At 38.9% G+C, this 19372-nt stretch overlaps 1 protein-coding gene across 1 annotated transcript in view; it reads left to right on the top strand.

The window, feature by feature from the left end:
* Positions 1–19372, top strand: part of map2 (microtubule-associated protein 2) — a 70545-nt gene that overhangs the window by 18486 nt on the left and 32687 nt on the right. Inside the window, exons 3-4 of the mRNA XM_055230420.1 lie at positions 2273–2319; positions 10024–10110. The gene's annotated coding sequence lies outside the window, so the exon portion shown is untranslated. The remainder of the gene's footprint in view (positions 1–2272; positions 2320–10023; positions 10111–19372) is intronic.

Below are 19372 nucleotides of genomic sequence, written 5' to 3'. Positions count from 1 at the left end.
GTGGCTGCCCACGCGAGCTCATAAAAAGAAGCTGTGAAAATGTCTGTTCTGTTGAAAAGAGCAGCTCTGAGCCATGTCTGACAGTGCTAGGGGCCGGCGTTTTATTCGAGATACCAAATGTGCTATTCTGCGTTAATGTGTCCACTCAAACGTGAAAAATGGGTAGAGATGGACAGTCCCATGTGATGTAGGTAGTTTATTCACTTGTTATATATCCCTTTGCAGAAATTTGACAATTCTAATTAAATATAGAAGGGATTTATAGCCCGTTTCCCAATTTCATTTTAAGATTTTAATATAACTTTACCTACCTTTTTGATAAATGAACAGTTTTTATGCGTTCATTTCAAGGGGTGTTTAAGTTACATGCAGTTTGCGTTTATTCATTACCTTGGTATTGCATATACAGTAGATAAACGATGCTACTGTAAATGGTAAATAGTTATTGGTCATATTTTTATATAGCGCTTTTCCACCTTCAAGGCACTCAAAGCGCTTTACATGAAGGAACCACTCACCTGTTCACACACACACAGACACTGGGGCGAGGTCAAGTCTCACCCCTCATAAAATATCAAATGAGGGGTGAGACATGAAATAAATGTCCTATAACACTATATCAGTTATATTATACATGTGAAAATATACAGTATAATAAATGTATTACACTGAACTTCATTTGACATGAGAAATCAGTTCATGTCATCTGATTGGTTACCCATAGCTGTGCTGTTACTTGTCCTAGTTGTGATATTTTTACACATGGATAAACTGGGCAGTATTTGTGGCCCAATTTTCTTTTAATAACTCGAGGGAAGGTTCATGGTGATAGATTCAGTTCATCTGTACTATATTATTTCTGTGCCATCTTGCATGCAATTGTATGTATGTCATTTTCCATTTACATGTACCAGATTTACAGGATTTTAACCTTCTGACGTGAAATGACTGTTACAATTTACAATTACAATTTTCTGATCCACAATATGTAGCTTTAAGGATGTGACAGCAGGCAGCCAGAAATAAGTCATTATCATAGAAGTTGAATTATACTTTCTTTGACTATATCGTTGTAGCACAAATTGTTACTATTGCCATTTACTTTACTTTGAGATTTGAAAATAAGGGTTGAAATATGGCGAGATTATATACAATGAAGTGTATGACATGTGTTTTAGAGTCTTTATAGTCCAGTTGACGATTAAAATGATCAAAATATGATTATTTTAATCATTAGCTAATTGCAATTATTTTGATCAATTGTTGCAGCATTTTTTGATTGGTTGGTAAAGTCAATGTGCAATGAATCACATTTAAATTGAGATCAAGATTCTGTCATTTCTAATTGTCAATGATATTCCTGGGTCTTTTTATATGTAATCAGGAGGTTCAAATCCAGTCTTCTGTCAAGCATGCGATTGGGCAACTGCAGCAACATAAGCATTTATCCACTGATCCAAAAGTTGGTGGTTTGAATTCCACTCTTGACATAAAACATCATCGGTTGAGCGGCCAAATCCATAGTCTGTGGTGCGATTCCAGCTCCAACAGATGAACGCTGTCGTTGTGTCCTTGGGCAAGACACCTTTAATACACCTCGTGACCAGTGTCTGTGTACACTGATGAATGAATGTGTGTGTGAATAGGTGAGTGGTTCGTTCATGTAAAGCGCTTTGAGTGCCTTGATGGTGGAAAACGCTATATAAAAATGTGCATTTTATCATTTATCATTGGAGTTCAGAGTTTGGAGGAGTAAATTGGACCCACGCTTTGAATTAAAAGTTGATATTGTTTATGCTTATGGAAATGCCACCACTGAATTTATTTTTAGTAAGAAAAAAATTGAATCAAAAATTGTGATTGATTAATATGATTAATAAGATGTGATAATTTAAGCCCTACCACCATATGCAACCCACTTGAAATGGGCAGTATCAGTGTTAAACATTTTATGGCTCGAAATGTCTATGTAATTGTCAGACCTCTGTAGGCCATGTTGCCTTTGTACTCTCACCCATTAAGAGTTTGAATCGGCCTCCGCAGCAGCCCCGCTATCTCTTCTATTACGGTTTCCTTTTGAACCGGGACAATTGAGTCTAGCTTGCTGTCGCTCTCCCACTCTACTCGCTGTTAGTCCTTTCACACCTTGTAGATATATCAATGGTTCTTATGTGTGTGTGGTAAACTAGATACCATTACCTCTGCACTTAAAGTACTGGCACCTAAATCTAATCTCCTTCTCACTGTCTTCTGTCTGTTTTCTCTCTTTTAGATCTTTTTTTCCTTTGAATCCAGTGAGCAGTGGACATCTTAAACCTGGTGAGTTTAACTGTGTTCTCTCCCATTCATTGGACTCACATACACATACAAGCTTTATGCATAGTGAGATACTGCAAATGTGCTGCGTCACTTTGCTTCTTGCTAATAGCATAACAAGACAATATAGTTTTCTCTGTCCTTGTTTAAAGATATGACTGTACAATTGGAAAACATAGTGCTAGCGTGTATTACTGTTTTAAATGCTGAGTACTAAGACTGCAATAGGCAAAGTGGTGTTTTGTGCGTGTGTTGATGGCACATGTCTAAACACCTTTGGACGAACAGTGTGTCAGCCAAACTGTCGCTACACACTGTCCCTGTGCTCAGTGTAGAATCATGCGCCTGCAGTGCCTCTGACAACGATGGAGAGGTTGTGTACATGTAAAGAGGACATATTGTGCTTGTTTCTGCTATATAGTTACAATCTATGAACTCTATGGATCATTATGCTATAATTTACACATTTGAAATCGTAATATTCATCTAAAGCGACTTAAGAAACAAGCCCACTGATTTCCTACCGTACCAGTAGAGGCCGATATTTTGTTTTGGCCAACCTGTTTCCTAAAAATCCACATAAAGCTTTATTTGAACACTAGTGCAAAGAGGGTACTACACAAAATGTGACTACACAGCTCTCTTAATCAGTTTGCATAATTTGATGGAAATGATCAAAATCAGCCCTACATATTGACTCAAAAATATTGGCAGAGCTGATCAGTATCTCTGGATTCTAAACAATTGGCGTCGGCCATGAAAATAAAACATATCAGCTGATCGCTAGTTTTAATATTGCTATTGTTCTAATCTTAGATAAAGGCTGGCGAATTGCTATGGCAACCCCAGAAAGGGAAAACAGGGAAAACAAAGGAAAGAAGAAGTTTTTGTTACATTTGTTACAAGCTTTTATAAGCTTCTTGTGGCACTGTAGTCTATACTATGTTTTGTTTCTTTTTCCCGTAGTTTCTGATTTACTGTAGAATGCTCCCCCGCACTGTACTTTCTCAAATATTAACCTCCAAATGGTATTGATCCACCTCGGCCCTGTGTAAGCTCTTCCTGAGTTCACTTATTGTTTGCCCGTTCACAAAAACAAATGTGTGCATTGAAGTGTAGAACAGGTCTGTGGTGTGAGACCCAGCTCTCCTCCTCCTGCTGTTTGGGTGACACAAAACAAGTGGCATTTCCAAGCAGGTGCTTTTGACCTTCTCACTCTGCTTAGCCTCTCCTCTCTTCACTTCAGAGGGAGCTGAACCATGAAGACAGCCGTTCTGACCGAACAACATTTTACAAACGCTTATGCAGTTTGTCAGCAACACACAATTCTGCCCCGTAAGCCTTTTCTCTCATCTGCGGATAAAAGTTTCCCAGCCTATGTCAAAGGGTTACAGGATCACAAATGTCTTGATCTGGAATAAGGCGGGTGTATTGCAGTGGTATGTGTGTTACTGAGCACTAATGAAACACAACCTAGTTTTTGGACTCCATGGGTGCTTGTTTGATCCTAATTTAGTTCTGATGTAAACTTGATTTGATCCCGTCCTAGTTTAGTCCTTGTCCATCACTCAGGTTTTGTTCTAAGTTGAGTCCCAGTTTGGTCCCAGTGCTCAAACTAGGGCAGAGTACAAGATGGAATAAGTCAACTTATTCAAACAAACAAATGTACAAATTATCACCATATACAAAACTATGCTAAATCACCAAAGGTTAATACATTTGGCTAGCTTTTATCCCCCTAGCTTCTTACATTCAAAATACCTCAAATAATGAGACATATGTACTAACAAACAACAGAATTGGGGGAGGGGTGAAGTAGGATTTGATGATGAGAAGGCAGTGGTAAGTAGCCTGGCTTTTTCATAGGATTTTAGTCCAACTGGTTCTGGGAAAGGCAATGAATATTCATTTAAAACCATTTCCGTGCACAGTCAAACAGTTGAAACAGTTTATGCAGATCATAGACAGAAGTTGTGTTACTGTGGAGAGAGAATGTTAGTGTGAGCCTCTGCAGCGGTGATGTAATGGTCCTGCCCCCTCCTCTTTCTCCATCTCTCTCTCTCCCTTACCTCCTCCTACAGTGACTCTTCTTCATGTCCCCTGTCTCTCTGTCTCTTCTGGACCACATCTGAAGCTTTCATCCAGACATGGCCATCCCTCATTTCCCCTGACTCCTCTCTCGAGCTTCTCACACATATTCATAGATATCGTTATGCAATATGTAGCCTACCTATGTGTTCTGTAATACATAATGTGGTGGCGTACTGTCAATATTATAAACAAATAACATATTTTTTTCATTTGTTTCAAAGTCAGCAAAGTCAAATTATGTGCTAAATCTAATTTGATTCCCTGCTCTAAATATAAAGCTGAACAGTACAAATCCAGTATTACAGAGTTAAGTATGCTGAAGTTTGAGGTGATTGCGTAAGATTAGCGGGATCAGTAAGAGCAAATCTTTTAATTATTACAGTTTTAAGTCTACTAATTGTACATCTGCTACTAATCATCATCCCTCATATTGATTAGGCTATTTCTGATTCATTGTATGATTTATTGTAAACAACACATAAATAGACTTTTAATAATACCTTTATAAACCTCTAGTGCCAATTACACAAAATTTCTCGATATATTTTTACAAACAACATACTTTTACTGTCTCAAGATTGCCTGGAAACTATTTAAAAACACCACCTAGCAAATAGTTGTCTGCAAATGATTAGAGAGATTTTATTAATCTATTTTGTTGCTATGTTATATTTTAATCTTTTTTCCTTTCCATTTAACAGTTATTGCCTTTTAGTCCTTTTGTCCCATTGTTCAATGAATGCTACATGCATGTTTAATTCCACAGACTGTATTTTAGTTTTGTGGTTTTCAGACAAAGAACAAGTTTGAAATGACACAATCACATTTTTGTCCCATGAGAGACACCGTGGCAGGGCGGTGAGGGGCAAGTTAATGTGAAGAGCGGGGATGATGGATGAGAGGCTAATGGGGAGAAGGATGACATTGTCAAACTGAAACCATTTGAGTCTGATAACACTATAATTTACATTTTACTGCCGGTCATATGGAAATGTTAGGAACCAGCTTGTTCCATTATTACTGATGTGTCTGTCCATTTTATTTAAGCAGCTTCTAAAAGGCATCTATATCACACTATACTAAATAACACATTCACAACTCCATTATCTCTGCCAAGGAAGGTATGTTTCTGCTACTGTTAATTTAATTGTGTGGCTTCTAATAATATAATTGGTATATTGAACTTTTTTTTTTTCTTTATATATTTTACATTTTGTTCATTGTAAACCACAAAACTGGTCTAAAAGCGGCTTAGAAGTAGGGACCACTGACTTCCAGAAGTGATAGGCCCTACCTCTTTATAGTGGCATTTCTACCTATCAAGCTGTGGATTTTTCATTTCATCTTCAATTTTTTTGGGAATAAATGCCGGTTAGTAAAGTGAAAATTGCCGGAGATAGAGGGTAGGTGAAAACAGAATTTTTTTTAGTACTGCAGGACAATAGAGGATTACTCAAACATCAAAAATACAACTTTGAGTAAGCTAATGATGAGGGACAATCATATAAATGAACGTAGCTAACCTGCTAGCCGCCACATTCTAAATAGGAAGTGATCATGGGCATGTTTTCGTCTTCATTGACTCTGGCTCCAATTCACTTTACATTCAAAAATTGTCACCCCTCTCTGTAACTGCTGGAGCGAGCCTTGTCATTTTGGTCATAGAATTATTCATATTAACCCGCTCTACATGATCCTGGTGTTTGCATTGCCTTATTGCGTTCATAAATCAATATATGAACATTAACAAGAGATGATTGAGGTGCCTTCTTTCCCCAAAATCACTCCCGGTAGCAACAGGTTTGATTAACAGCGTTGCAAAGCATCCACTCCGTGCCCGCTCCATGCCTACTCTGTGCCTGCTTCGTGCCCGCTTTGTGCCTGTGTCGTGCCCACTCCACGCTAAACCAGCAGTGTGGACGGGAAGGGGCATTACCTTTATGGATTGGCTCTTTGGTTGCTTTGATACTCACTGTCGGAAATTTGCCCCTATAACTGATAGCCTCAATGAGCTTCATTTGACTGGAGCCGAACACTATGGGTGACGTCACACTCCCTTAGTCCACTTCTTTATACAGTCTATGGAGACAACAAAGCTACAAACTCAATCAAGTTGATTTAGCATAATATGTGCCCTTTAAACAAATAAGAACAGCTGTGCAGTATCCATTTATTTAGGGTTGCCAAGGTGTAAACTAACAATTTAATGTTACAGATTTATCCTTACAGTTACTTAATATATTCTAACCCATTTAACAATATGGCTCTTCTCTGTCTTTATAAATCCACTTTTAAAAGTTAAAGATAAATTGTTAATACCTTTTTTTACAGAATCAGCCTGAACACTTGTCCCTCACACACTCTGTACCACTTTGCTAATACCCGAGCAGCTTTACTTGCACTGAACCATGAAAAAGATGTCGTCAGTAAAAATCTGTGCCGTACTGCTCAAAGAGTGCCTTAAATATGGGCTGACAGGGGCCTCCTGGATGTGCACTCCCCAGAGACAGAACAAAGCACTCTGATCTCGTGTGGATGATAAATAACTGTGCAGCCGATCAGGTGGCAGTAGGAGGCGTATAGTGGCATCTCCTCTAAGTCAGTGAAAGTCTGTCTTCTAATAAAATAAAGGACAACCTGTGGACCTGAGATATGTCCCTACAACAGGAAAAAAGGAATGGATGTTTCATGTTTGGAGACTTCTAAACTAATCGCAAGTTGTGATGATTGCAAATAGCTGACACTTGAGCTTTTTTCCCTTAATACTTCCTTAACTGCTTCATAGAGGTTTGATTAGTTTGTGGGAAAAATTCCACAATACGGCGTTAAATGTATCTAATTATTTCTCATCTCATTATTTCTTTGAGTGTGTTCGTCTCTCCACAGATCTGACTTTTTATCAGATCTGATATTTATTCAATTACAAGAGTTTGTTTTCATTGTTATTGTTAAACAATTTCTTTAAAACACACATTCTCTTCTCTGTGAGGGGGTTTGTCTCTCCTCAGATCTGGCACATAACTTGACCTGGTGGCTTGTCTCCACTGAGATGCCTCAAACTACTAATATACCAATACTAAAATTATATATTTTTTCTTTTTTTCCATAGTAGCACATATTATAAAGTCGTGCTGATGTAAAGAGAAATGAAACAGTTGCTGAACTATTCTAAGTGCAATGTAGGTCTTTTAATCCTACATCTGTTTAGCCTAATTTAGATTATAAATAGTGTCAATGTAACTTCTGTTTTTGGGACCAGAACTGCTAGTGTCACCGCTGCTCCATCTGCCCTGGCTTAAACGTTTTGCTCTAGTTAATTATGAGCCATTTTACTTCAAGCTATTTCATTAGCATTTTTATTGGAAAGTCTTGTCCACATAATTGAAGTTACATCATTATGTAGGTTATTGTGGTACTGTCTAACAATGTGCTTTTCACTCTCTCTTTGTGCTAGTTTGCTAGCTTAATGATTGCCACCTAAACTAATCTGTATGCAGCCTTGTATTTTGCCATATTTAATTTTGGATAATCTTACCTATCTTTACTCTTCCACTTATGTGTTGGTCTTGAACAGTAGTTGTACCATGTACATAAATCTCAAAATATTACAGAAATAAACTTATTGGTCAATAAAGAATATAAAACAATTGCTGAACTTTGAATACAGTCATGGTTAATGGGCATTTTCTTTATATCTGTCATTTGCATAACTCCCACTTTTCTCTTTTATTCTCCGCATTTAAAGAAGTAAGCCACTTACTGAGAGACTGTGGCTGAGTCACTCAGCTTTGAACCTGGTGAAAAGCTGCCACAGCCTCCGTCATGATTAGGCTCCCCACTAATAATGAAACGTACACAGTGTACTTTTATCACTGACGGAGTGGGGAGAATTTGACTTGTACAACAGAGAAAGAGCGACTCATGTGCACTTTCAGCTATTACTTTAGCTTTTTTTTTTTCTTTTAATGGTCCATGTTTGAAGCTACAGGGGATATTTGTACTCCGTATTTTGAAATGTCATAAAATCATTTAGTGGTCAAAACTGAAAGTCAGAAGTTAGACAAAGTGTATTCAATTATCTTCTTTTGTGTTTTTTGATTTTTAAGATGTCCATAATTAAAACATTTTGCAAAGCATTGATCACTGTCCATAAATGGTGATGGTGAAACAGACTGGAGGTGTAAGACAATAGAATCTGTTGTTTTTGTCTAGTTCAGATTATGTAACGATCTGGTGTTTTTACAAACAGGTTTATCTCAGTCGTCACTGATTCTGATGGACATTTTCTGCACCTTTTCTAAAGTTCTCTAGTGCCTTTGCATTTTAGTAATTCATTGAATGGAATGGAACAAGTATAGAACTTTTTAATGTATTTGGACTGTTTAAATATAGCTTCATTATATACACTCCTAATGGTAATTGCCCATTGGTTGCTAGTTGCTAAGTGAACCAGCAAAAATAGCAACAAAACAAAGTTGTTAGCAGTGATGTTTCTTTAGTTTATGGCTACTCAGCATTTGTTTTATTTTACTGTAACTATTGCTGTACCCCCAAATAAATATAAATGTTCTTTATACCATGGAATTCAATTCTAAGGCTAACAGCTGTGTATTATTTTTGAGTAACTGTACAAGTAGTCTGGCAACAGTTAGGTCCCTACCTTGTCATTCTGCACAGACAGTGCTCAATTGACATGTCCTCTAGGGGGAGTGAGGCCAAGATGATACTGGCAGCAGTTAAGCAGTGCAGGTCTTGATCTGATAACGGGCTGAATGTACAGCAGCGTGTTTCGCACTAAACAGGCACTCTGCTCCACTTAGGCACAGGAGAAATACAGGTACCAAAGAGAACTTTGTTCATTCATTGGCCTATAATGTTTGAATGGCAATCAAATTTATATATCATTATGCAAAATTAAAGGATATAAGAATGTTTAATTATTTTTTTAAAAATGTACAGTGTGCTCAGTTAATAAACAGCGACTTCCACCCAGTGTTTATGGACTTTTATATGTTCTAGACTTCCTACTTGTATAAGCCTTTGCTTCAAGCTCATATCTTATGCTTTCATAACTTTATATTTTGGGAATGCTTTTATTTTGTCTTTTTGCAGCTACATTTTAGCTGCAGGCGATACTGTGCTCACTGCTAAAATAGTGTTACTATTGATTCCCCACTAGAAGTTTAGATTCATTTGTAAAATGTACCACTTATTTAGACATATTATCCCATGATACCTCATGTTTGAGCAAACAATGAATTATTTGTGCATAAATGATCACCAGTTCTGCATGCTTTCACATTTAGGCTTTGTAATGCACCTGTATTATTTTCAGTCTAACTTAACGTGTGCTATCTAAATGTAAATGACATCCCATAGCCTGAATAGCGTATGGATTTGTATGCAAACAAGAAATATGTATTAAAAAGCAGGTGTTGCAAAGTGTATACGATTCATTGGGCCATACCTAATAGAATGTGATAATGGATTTTGTGGGTTCATACTGAAATGGAGTGTAAAGTTTGTGTGGATCAAGTTTCTCTTCACCATTCGTCCTTCGTTGTGATGTTTATGTAATACATTGAGCTGCTGTTTAAAATGCATGTCTTCTTCCAGGTGTGACTAGACAGCTGTTCGCCCTCCACCCGGTGTGACCAGGATCCAAGGTGACTTTCAAGTTAAAAACTCCAATCAGAAAACAAGGTGAATACACAACATGATATAGGGTTTGTGACAGTTTTGTATCATGGTCCGAACTGTTACCTTTTTGACAGCAAATGGGGTGATGAGTTGGGAAAGGCATTCAGCAAGTTGAGCCAGGATTATAACTGAGGCAGGCGTATGTGTATGTGTGCCAGAAAACTTTAAAACTTAAAAAACTGCAACTACAAACTATAAACTTGTGTTTGTTTATGTTCATATGAGAAGTCTATACTGTAATCTAGGCTGATGGGAAGGTATTGGTCTTAGGGTTGTCATAAAAGCTTCTACTCAATACTTAAACTAGTATTGACACTTGTTCTAATAAAATTGTATTGCATCTTGAGTTTTTCTTCAGTATTAAAATTAATTTTTAAATTGCAGTTTTATGTGATCATAGTCATAGGTGTAAGATTAACCATTACCGGATACATTAAAAAAATATAGAAATAAAAAAGCAAAACACTCATTCTAGCTCATACGCAGGCGAGGAGCTGTTTTCCAAAGGTTTCTTTAAATCAACACGATTCTTCATATGTACTTTCTGTATTTTCTGGTCAAAACCTGACACCAGACCTTTAGAAGCCCCACTAGTTTGTGAGTATGTTCAAAACGACATGCATTTATCTTCACTATTCAAGTTTCAGTGAATACCTGTCAGAGAAAAGGCAGCATTGACAATGGGAGCTGGGCTGTTCTACCTCTGCCTCTGAAATGGGTGTGTGGGCGGAGGACATGTGAGTGCTAGGAGCGCTACTGTGTGGGACGTGGGCTCTGAGTGGGAACACAAGAGCTGCTTTAGTGAGACCATCGGCAGAGACAGTCACGCTTTACCCATTCTGCTTTTGTTTCAGGCAAAGACATAGACAGCTCCAGGTAGCGAGGTTAACCATGGGGCAAATGTTTCGTGTGTTTTGTCAGCGTATGTTTTATAGGTGTGCAAATGTATACAGGCAGTTATGTAAGGTAGTTATTGTACTTGTGGCACCTGTTGGATTTACTAAAATACAGTCTCAAATGGAAAGACATATGCAAGTTATGGGGAAGTTAAAAAGGAAATGTTGTGAAGTGTTTTACCCAAGGACACAACGAAACAATGTAATGGCCAAAACTGGGATTGTATCTCCAACTTTCTACCCACCTTGGTCACTGTCACCCTATATTTGCTTATTCTAATTGAAGCCTCATGCCATACAGTGTTATACCGTGATCTTTTCAGCACTGAAATATATAAAATTGTTGTTTTCCTTTGGCATTAGCTAACATAAGTCTGTATCTTAAATCAATGAAAGTCATGTGATAATGATAACAGTATATTCCAAAAAGTGATTTGATGTTATGCTTGTCTGAATATTTTTGTTGATCACTTAATAACTGGTTTACCACCACTACCGCCCAAACAAATTGAATTGTGTTGACTCCTATGTCACGTTAGTTAACACATGCTTCTTTTTGTGCAGAGAAAGAAGATCCAGTTTTGCACTATGTGAAAACCAACAGATTTAATTGAAAATGGGAACATTTCGCTCACAAAAAAATTAGTTTCTAATTGGGATGCTTCATCATATTCTTCATACTAACAAACCTTTCCTGTATTAGAAACAACTGACGGAGTTTGAGGACTGACATCTACTTCAGTACAAGACAATAATACTGCTTTATATCAGTCAACACTAGCTATGTCAAGGTAATTCAATTAATTGATAATAGTGATTATTCAGGTGACAAAAAGTAAAACACAAAACAAAACATTAATCATTACAATTTATCCCAAACTGTAAAACTAAAAGTACTAAAACTGCTTAGAACTTTGATTTCATAAAGCTGGTCAGACAGTATCATTCACGAGCCAATGTGAATTCATTGTTTCATATTGGTGTTGTGAAAAATTACAAAATTGTGATGTTTTTCTTAATAATTACGCTAAATTACTTGATATTGCTTGGTAAATAGTTTAGTCTCATGAGCAAATCATATCTTGGAGATTTTCATATTAGTTACTCTTGTGTTTCCCTTCTTGACACAATTCTGCATATATTAATGGCTTTAATATTTCACCCAATATGCACTACAAATACATATATTTTTATATATATATATATATATATATATATATATATATATATATATATATATATATATATATATATATATATATGTATGTATGTATATATATATATATATATATATATATATATATATATATATATATATATATATATATATTCTCTTCGAAACATTGTAGCTTTTCTATACCTCTAGTATCAAGACAAACAACTGCGTAATCATTTGACTTTGTCCAGTCTAGCACACTGATTGCCTCTAGATACACACACACGCACCACAACCCCCCAATCCATGCACTGTCGGTAAATAAATGGGTCTAAATCCTGTCCCTGAGCTCCTTTTTGTTACTTGAGGCTCCTGCAGTGAAGTGGCGGCCCTGAGAGGAGAGCCCCGCAATGCAGCATCTGTGTGACTCACAAACACACACACACATCTACAGAGAGATGTGATAGTGCGTGTGAGAAAGTGTGGAGAAAGATAGAGAGAAGGTAGGAGGCAGACGAGGATGGAGGGAAGGACGAAGGAAAGAAAGTAGGAGGCAGAGGAGTGAGTAGGAGGCAGTGGAGGACGATGAAGAGCAAGAATAACAGGTGGGAGGAGGCATTAAAGGACACTAAGATATGGAACTCGAGACAAGGGAGAGAGAGAAGATGGCAAATGGACATAATTGATAATGCATTTGCACTGTGTGAATTCATGCTGGTGTGAAAATGTCAGAAACAATTTATTACATTACATTACATTGCCAAAGCAGCTAAAATATGCACTCAAAGTCAGAATTTGCTCAGATATTTGAAGCTAACAATACCATTTCCTTACAGTAACAGAAATTACCATATATTTCATGGATAGTTTCAAAACTTAAAGGAACCGTATGTAGTCTGCACTCTTAGGTACTACAATGACAACTGAATCTGGGTTGCCAGTACCTTAAACTGCTTATAGAATACACATTTTTCGTTTTCAGTATATGCACAGTTCATGCCTAATGTGAAAGCTCAGAACCTCCAGAATTCACTCACTGAGCTGCAGAGGCTGCACTAGCAGGGGTTTTTGGGGTTTAGGTAGTGAGGATGTAGATCAAAGGACATGCTTTGAGATTTAAACCAATTGGATTTCACCATTAAAACTGGCAACCCAAATGAGAGATTTATGTGAGGCCGCTTTCTGAATGAATAATAATTTTGAGAACCAAAACACCAAATTCTAACATAAATATTATTGCACCTTCAAGCAATTCTCATTAGCTGAAAAATATCTCAAGCAGTCCTGTTTCTATGAATGCTATGTCAAAACCTTTCAAAATCACTTCTCAAAAACTAAATGTACTAAACGTCCACTTCTGTTTGAAGAAAGTATGTGGTTGTAGTGTGACGTGTCATTGGATTTTGCTGGGCTAATTGTTAGTTTGACTGTGTACAGATTGATTTGTGAAGCAGCGGTCTGTAATTAGAGCTCACTGATGGTGTCTGAGGCTTAATCATTTCTCAGGCTGAGATTTATGTTGCCTGTAAACACTCCTCAACAGATGTGCCAAGCAAGCAGACATATTTGGGATATACACAAAATAATGAAGCTCACAGCTTTAAAATAGAAAGGAGCAGGGCAACATATAGGCTTTTTTCACTGGAGTAGCCTGAGTGTAGCACCAGGATAGGCCTTAAGACCTTTGGATAAAATTTGGGTTAAGAATTTCACAGTAAAATTTTTGCATTTCTTCTGTAATTTGTTGAAATATCCATCCATCCAGAGGGCAAACCACCTTTTTCCGATCGAGAACCATGGCCTCGGATTTGGAGGTGCTGATTTTCATCCCAGCCGCTTCACACTTGGCTGCAAACCGCCCCAGTGCCCGTTGCAGGGCCTGGCTCGACGATCAGGACAACATCATCTGCAAACAGCAGAGACGAGATCCTGTGGTTCCCAAACCAGACCCCCTCCGGCCCCTGGCTGCACCTAGAAATTCTGTCCATAAATATAATGAACAGAAACGGTGACAAAGGGCAGCCCTGGCAGAGTCCAACATGCACTGGAAACAGGTCTGACTTACTGCTGGCAATGCGAACACAGCTCTTGCTCCGGTCATACAGGGACCGGACAGCCCTTAGCAAAGGCCCCACACTCCTGAAGCACCCCCCAAAGGACGGTCAAATGCCTTCTCCAGATCCACAAATCAGGTACTGTCCCTGACTGCCACGCAATGTTGCAAAGGCATGTCAGCAAAGACAGCCCCACAACATCCAGAGATTTAAGATACTCAGGACGGATCTCTTGCCACCGAGGAGCTTGCCAACCACCTCAGTGACTTCAGCCAGAGTGATGGACGAGTTCACCCCCTCAAACTCTACTTCCTCCTCGGAAGACGTGACAGTGGGATTAAGGAGATCCTCAAAGTATTCTTTCCACCGCCCAACTAGGTATCCAGTTGAGGTCAGCAGCTCTCCTCCTGCACTATAAACAGTGTTGGTGAAGCACTGCTTCCCTCTCCTGAGGTGTCGGACGGTTTGCCTGAATTTCTTCGAGGCCGACCGATAGTCCTCCTCCATGGCCTCCCCGAACTCCTCCCAGCCCCGAGTTTTTGCCTCTGTGACTACACGGGCTACGGCACGCTTGGCCTGTACCAGTCGGCTGCTTCAGGAGTCCCACAAGCCAGCAGGGCCTGATAGGACTCCTTCTTCAGCCTGACGGCATTGCTTACTTCCGGCGTCCACCACCGAGTTCGGGGATTGCCACCGCGACAGGCACCAGAGACCTTGTGACCACAGCTACGTGCAGCAGCATCGACAATGGAGGTGGAGAACATGGCCCACTCGGACTCCATGTCTCCAACCTCCCCCGGGATATGGGAGAAGCTCTCCCGGAGGCGTGAGTTGAAGACCCTGCTGACAGAGGGTTCCACCAGACGTTCCCAACAGACCCTCATGATACGCTTGGGTCTGCCACATCTGTCCGGCTTCCTCCTCTGCCAGCGGATCCAACTCACAACCAGGTGGTGATCGGTTGACAGCTCTGCCCCTCTCTTCACCCGAGTGTCCAAGACACGCGGCTGAAGATCAGATGACACGACGATAAAGTCGACCTCCGACCTAGGGTGTCCTGGTGCCATATGCACTGATGGACACCCTTGTGTTCGAACATGGTGTTTGTTATGGACAAACTGTGATTAGCACAGAAGTCCAATTACAAAACACCGCTCGGGTTCAGATCAGGGAGGCCGTTCTTCCCGATCACGCCCCTCCAGGTGTCACTGCCGTTGCCCACGTGGACGTTGAAGTCCCCCAGTAGAACAATGGAGTCCCCAGTAGGTGCACTGTCTAGTACTCCTCCCAGGGACTCCAAGAAGGCCGGGTACTCTGCACTGCTGTTTGGCCCATAGGCCGACACAACAGTGAGAGACATATCCCTGACCCGAAGGCACAGGGACGCCACCCTCTTGTTCACTGGGATAAACTCCAACATGTCACGTGTTGGAGTTTATCCCAGTGAACGAGAGGCTGAACTGTGGGGTAATAAGCAAGCCCACACCAGCTCGCTGCCTCTCCCCATGGGCAACGTCAGGGAAGTGGAGGGTCCAACCCCTCTCAAGCAGTTGGGTACGAGAGCAAGCTGTGCGTGGAGGTGAGCCCGACTATATCTAGCTGGTACCTCTCAACCTCCTGCACGAGCTCAGGCTCCTTCCCCCCCAGCGAGGTGACAGTCCATGTCGCTACAGCCAGATGCTGTGTCTATGGACCGGGTCATTGAGACACCCATCTTCGACTGCTGCCCAGTCCTCTTTGCACCTGACTCCTATGAGACCCTCTGTGGGTGGTGAGCCCACAGGAGGGCGGACCCACGTCGTCATTTCGGGCTGAGCCTGGCTGGGCCCCGTGGGCAAAGGCTCGGCCACCAGGCGCTCGCATTCGAGCCCCAACCCCAGGCCCGGTGACGTCACAATCCTTGTTATACTGCTCATCATAGGGGTATTGGGAAATTGTTGAAATATTATAACAAAAATAATGTAAAATTAAACTAAATTTGGAAGTGTCAGAAAGTCATAATATTTAATCTGATTTGATAATAATTGTCTCATAATTGAGTCTGTAAATCTTTATATCATTTCATAGTTAACTTAAAGGGCAAACTGCTTGTTTTTACAGCCATGAAATATTAGCATTAGAATCAACTTATAATCACTATACAGTAATGAAGTGAAATGATAGTTCCCTTGTGTGTAATTTTGTATAGAGCATGCTCCCATGCCATCAGTCTGCTTGACATATAGTACTGGCCTTCACTTGAGAGTTGTGTTGTTGAATATATATTAGCATAATTATATTGACAATAATATTCTGCCATGTTTGAATAGTTACCCTTGTTCTCCTTGAGTATTTATCTGAAGTGTTAAGTCTGACACTTCATCACATGTGTGTTACTAGGCAACCTGATCATTACTACATTATTAAATATTAATACAGTCTCTACTCATTCAAATCAGTTCAAAAGGAGACCGAATATTATGTTAATACAATTATGTAGTGGCATTTTAAACCACATTGTTTCTTGATGGAAAGACATGCATTTTAACATCTGATACATACAAAGCAACATTACAAAATATAACCAACCACTTATTAAGAACACAGAATAGGGCCTATCTGCTTCTGTTTTTAAAAATGATGGTGGTTCAGACTATATTTAGATTAGGACTGGGACATATGACAAAACAAAGAATCCTGAATTTCAATTTGATTTTCATGTTCTTATTAAAAGCAAATACAGTAGCTTATACTGTATTTTCCAGACTATAAGCTATGAAAAAAGTGAGACTTAAAGTCCGGAAAATATGGTAATACTAGTTTTGTGAAAAATTCATTTCAAGTTTGACCCTCTTAAGTCCTCCAAACCACGTGCTTTTTCTGACCGAGGATTGACTGTAGACCTCTCAATTACAAAGACCCAAGCATATGGGTACAATTAGAGATGACCAAATCTCAGTCTTGATTAAAATTTGACCAATTGCCCAGCCAGAGTTTAAATAATTTTGTCTCACTCAATGTTACTGTGTTGAACACCTACCACAGGCCCATAATGATGGACTTGTATGTTTTCCCTTTCCATTTCCTTTATTTCTTGGTGCAAACAGAAGCCGTCTTAGCTCTGGCCCTGCCCCCTGGCCCAGTGCCACAGGCTCCCAGCCAAACACGACAGACCTGCTGCTATCCTCTGTCATGTCATTGTAGTACAAGCTCCTAATAATGATCCATACAAGAGTCATATACAATGCTATGAGTCATTATGTTGTTTTCTTTGTACCAGCAGGTGAAGGTGTTTTATTCCAAGGATTTATATATCCACTAAAATGTAAGCGCATCATATTGCTGGCCATAGTAGCTCTCAGTAGGACTACAGGAAGCTGGATTCCTTCATCTCTTCACTGGGCCCAGTCGCAGTTATATTGGGTTTGGAAATTCGCCACAGCTCAAAGTGACCCATTATACAGACAGGGGACGTCACCGTGGTTTATGGGGCATTTAATATTGGAAGTGCTTCTCTGTGAGTTTTAGTTAGGTCACTGTGATGGGACGGGGAACAGAGGCAGTGTGACATGGAGGGGATCATTGTAAATTTACCGCTCTGGCCTTTGGGGAGGGATGGTTTTTCGTACATTTTGTGCCGCGAAAATCTATATTGAAACTGCTCTGAGAGGATTTCATTCACAGTTGAGTCATGCAGTGCCCCACAGACTGCAGTCTATGATCCCTTTAGAACCAAAAGCTAAACTGTAGGGCTGCACTGCCCTACAGCCCACATCACGATCGATTCATAACTGCAATTTGGCACAATTATGAAAGCACAAAGGGTGTAGTTATTTAGATAACAGAATGTCCTCTACAAAGTACAAAATATATTTATAGAAAATTCTTGTTGTACCCATAGTTTAGATTTTGAAGAAGACATTTGTAGAAACATATTCTGAAATGCAATATATTTGGATTATTGTATATCATATTCCAGTCTTCTCAGATGTGAATGCTCCTGTAGTTTATTTTAATTTGAAATTTTATGTTATAATTTATTATTATTATTATTATTATTATTATTATTATTATTATTATTATTATTATTATTATTATTATTATTATTATTATTATTATTATTATTATTATCATCATCATCATCATTACTAATTTATTTTGGTTATTTTTCCAGGAAAAATTATCTATTAAAATAAATAATAATAATAAATTAATAAATAATTTATAAATAATAATAATAAATTAATGGAAGATCAGATGAACCTCATTGGACTATTGTGCTCTTACAGTTTATTACAATTAACAGAATGCTACTTAACATATTTCACAAATCTAATTGCAATACTTGTCTGAAAAATCTTATTACCTTTTTGTTTTTTTTCTCAAAATCGTACAGCCCTACCATTGAGCAATCACACTTTGCACTGTGTCCTGTTATTTCAGTTTGCTTGGGCGTGCGATTCCCTGGAGTTGAGGATATGGTGGATGTAGTGACTAGTGCTTAGTGAAGCAGTGGCCAGGTCCCAGGCTGCACTTATTGGATCATGATTCTCCAGCAGACCCCCTTTTACGGCTCTGGGTCTCACTGGGCACAGAGGCAAATGACAAATTGCACAGTCACACTCCTCCTCCTGCAGGAGCACAGGCTGCACGGAAATACTTCAAGTAGCACCAGGCGCAGACCTACAGCAACGAGCAATACTTTAAGAAAATGGCTGCCTGTCACCTCAGTATTACTGCTCTAAACTTATTTAATACACTTAATTCATACATAACATTATCATTATTTTGGCGTTTAGCAAAAGGAAATAATTTTGTTAATCATAAATGACCTAAAACAGGAAAACTTTAGTCTGATTTCATGTCAGATAGTGGAAAAAAAAACAAAAATGTTTGTGTCTTTTTATATACTGTATGTAAACTTCTGGTTTCAACTGTATTTTGACTTTCGTTTTCCTAGTTATCCTAACATTTTTAAGTCAAATGCCAGATGCCCTCCCTGGTCCAATGATATTCTCTCATCCATATGTGGTACTGGCAATTGTGGTTTCTCATCAATTACACCATAGTCATTCTTTACCATAACACATATTATAAAAATCAAACCTTAGTTGTAGTTCTATATTATCGTCCTTAAACTCTTCATAAAGAATAATGGAAGCCTAGGTTAATCTGTATTG

The sequence above is a fragment of the Periophthalmus magnuspinnatus genome, chromosome 21 (genome assembly GCF_009829125.3).
Source record: "Periophthalmus magnuspinnatus isolate fPerMag1 chromosome 21, fPerMag1.2.pri, whole genome shotgun sequence".
In the NCBI taxonomy this organism is placed as follows: domain Eukaryota; kingdom Metazoa; phylum Chordata; class Actinopteri; order Gobiiformes; family Gobiidae; genus Periophthalmus; species Periophthalmus magnuspinnatus.
Note: the sequence above shows the minus strand (reverse complement) of the source record. Positions and strands in the feature narration are given on the sequence as shown.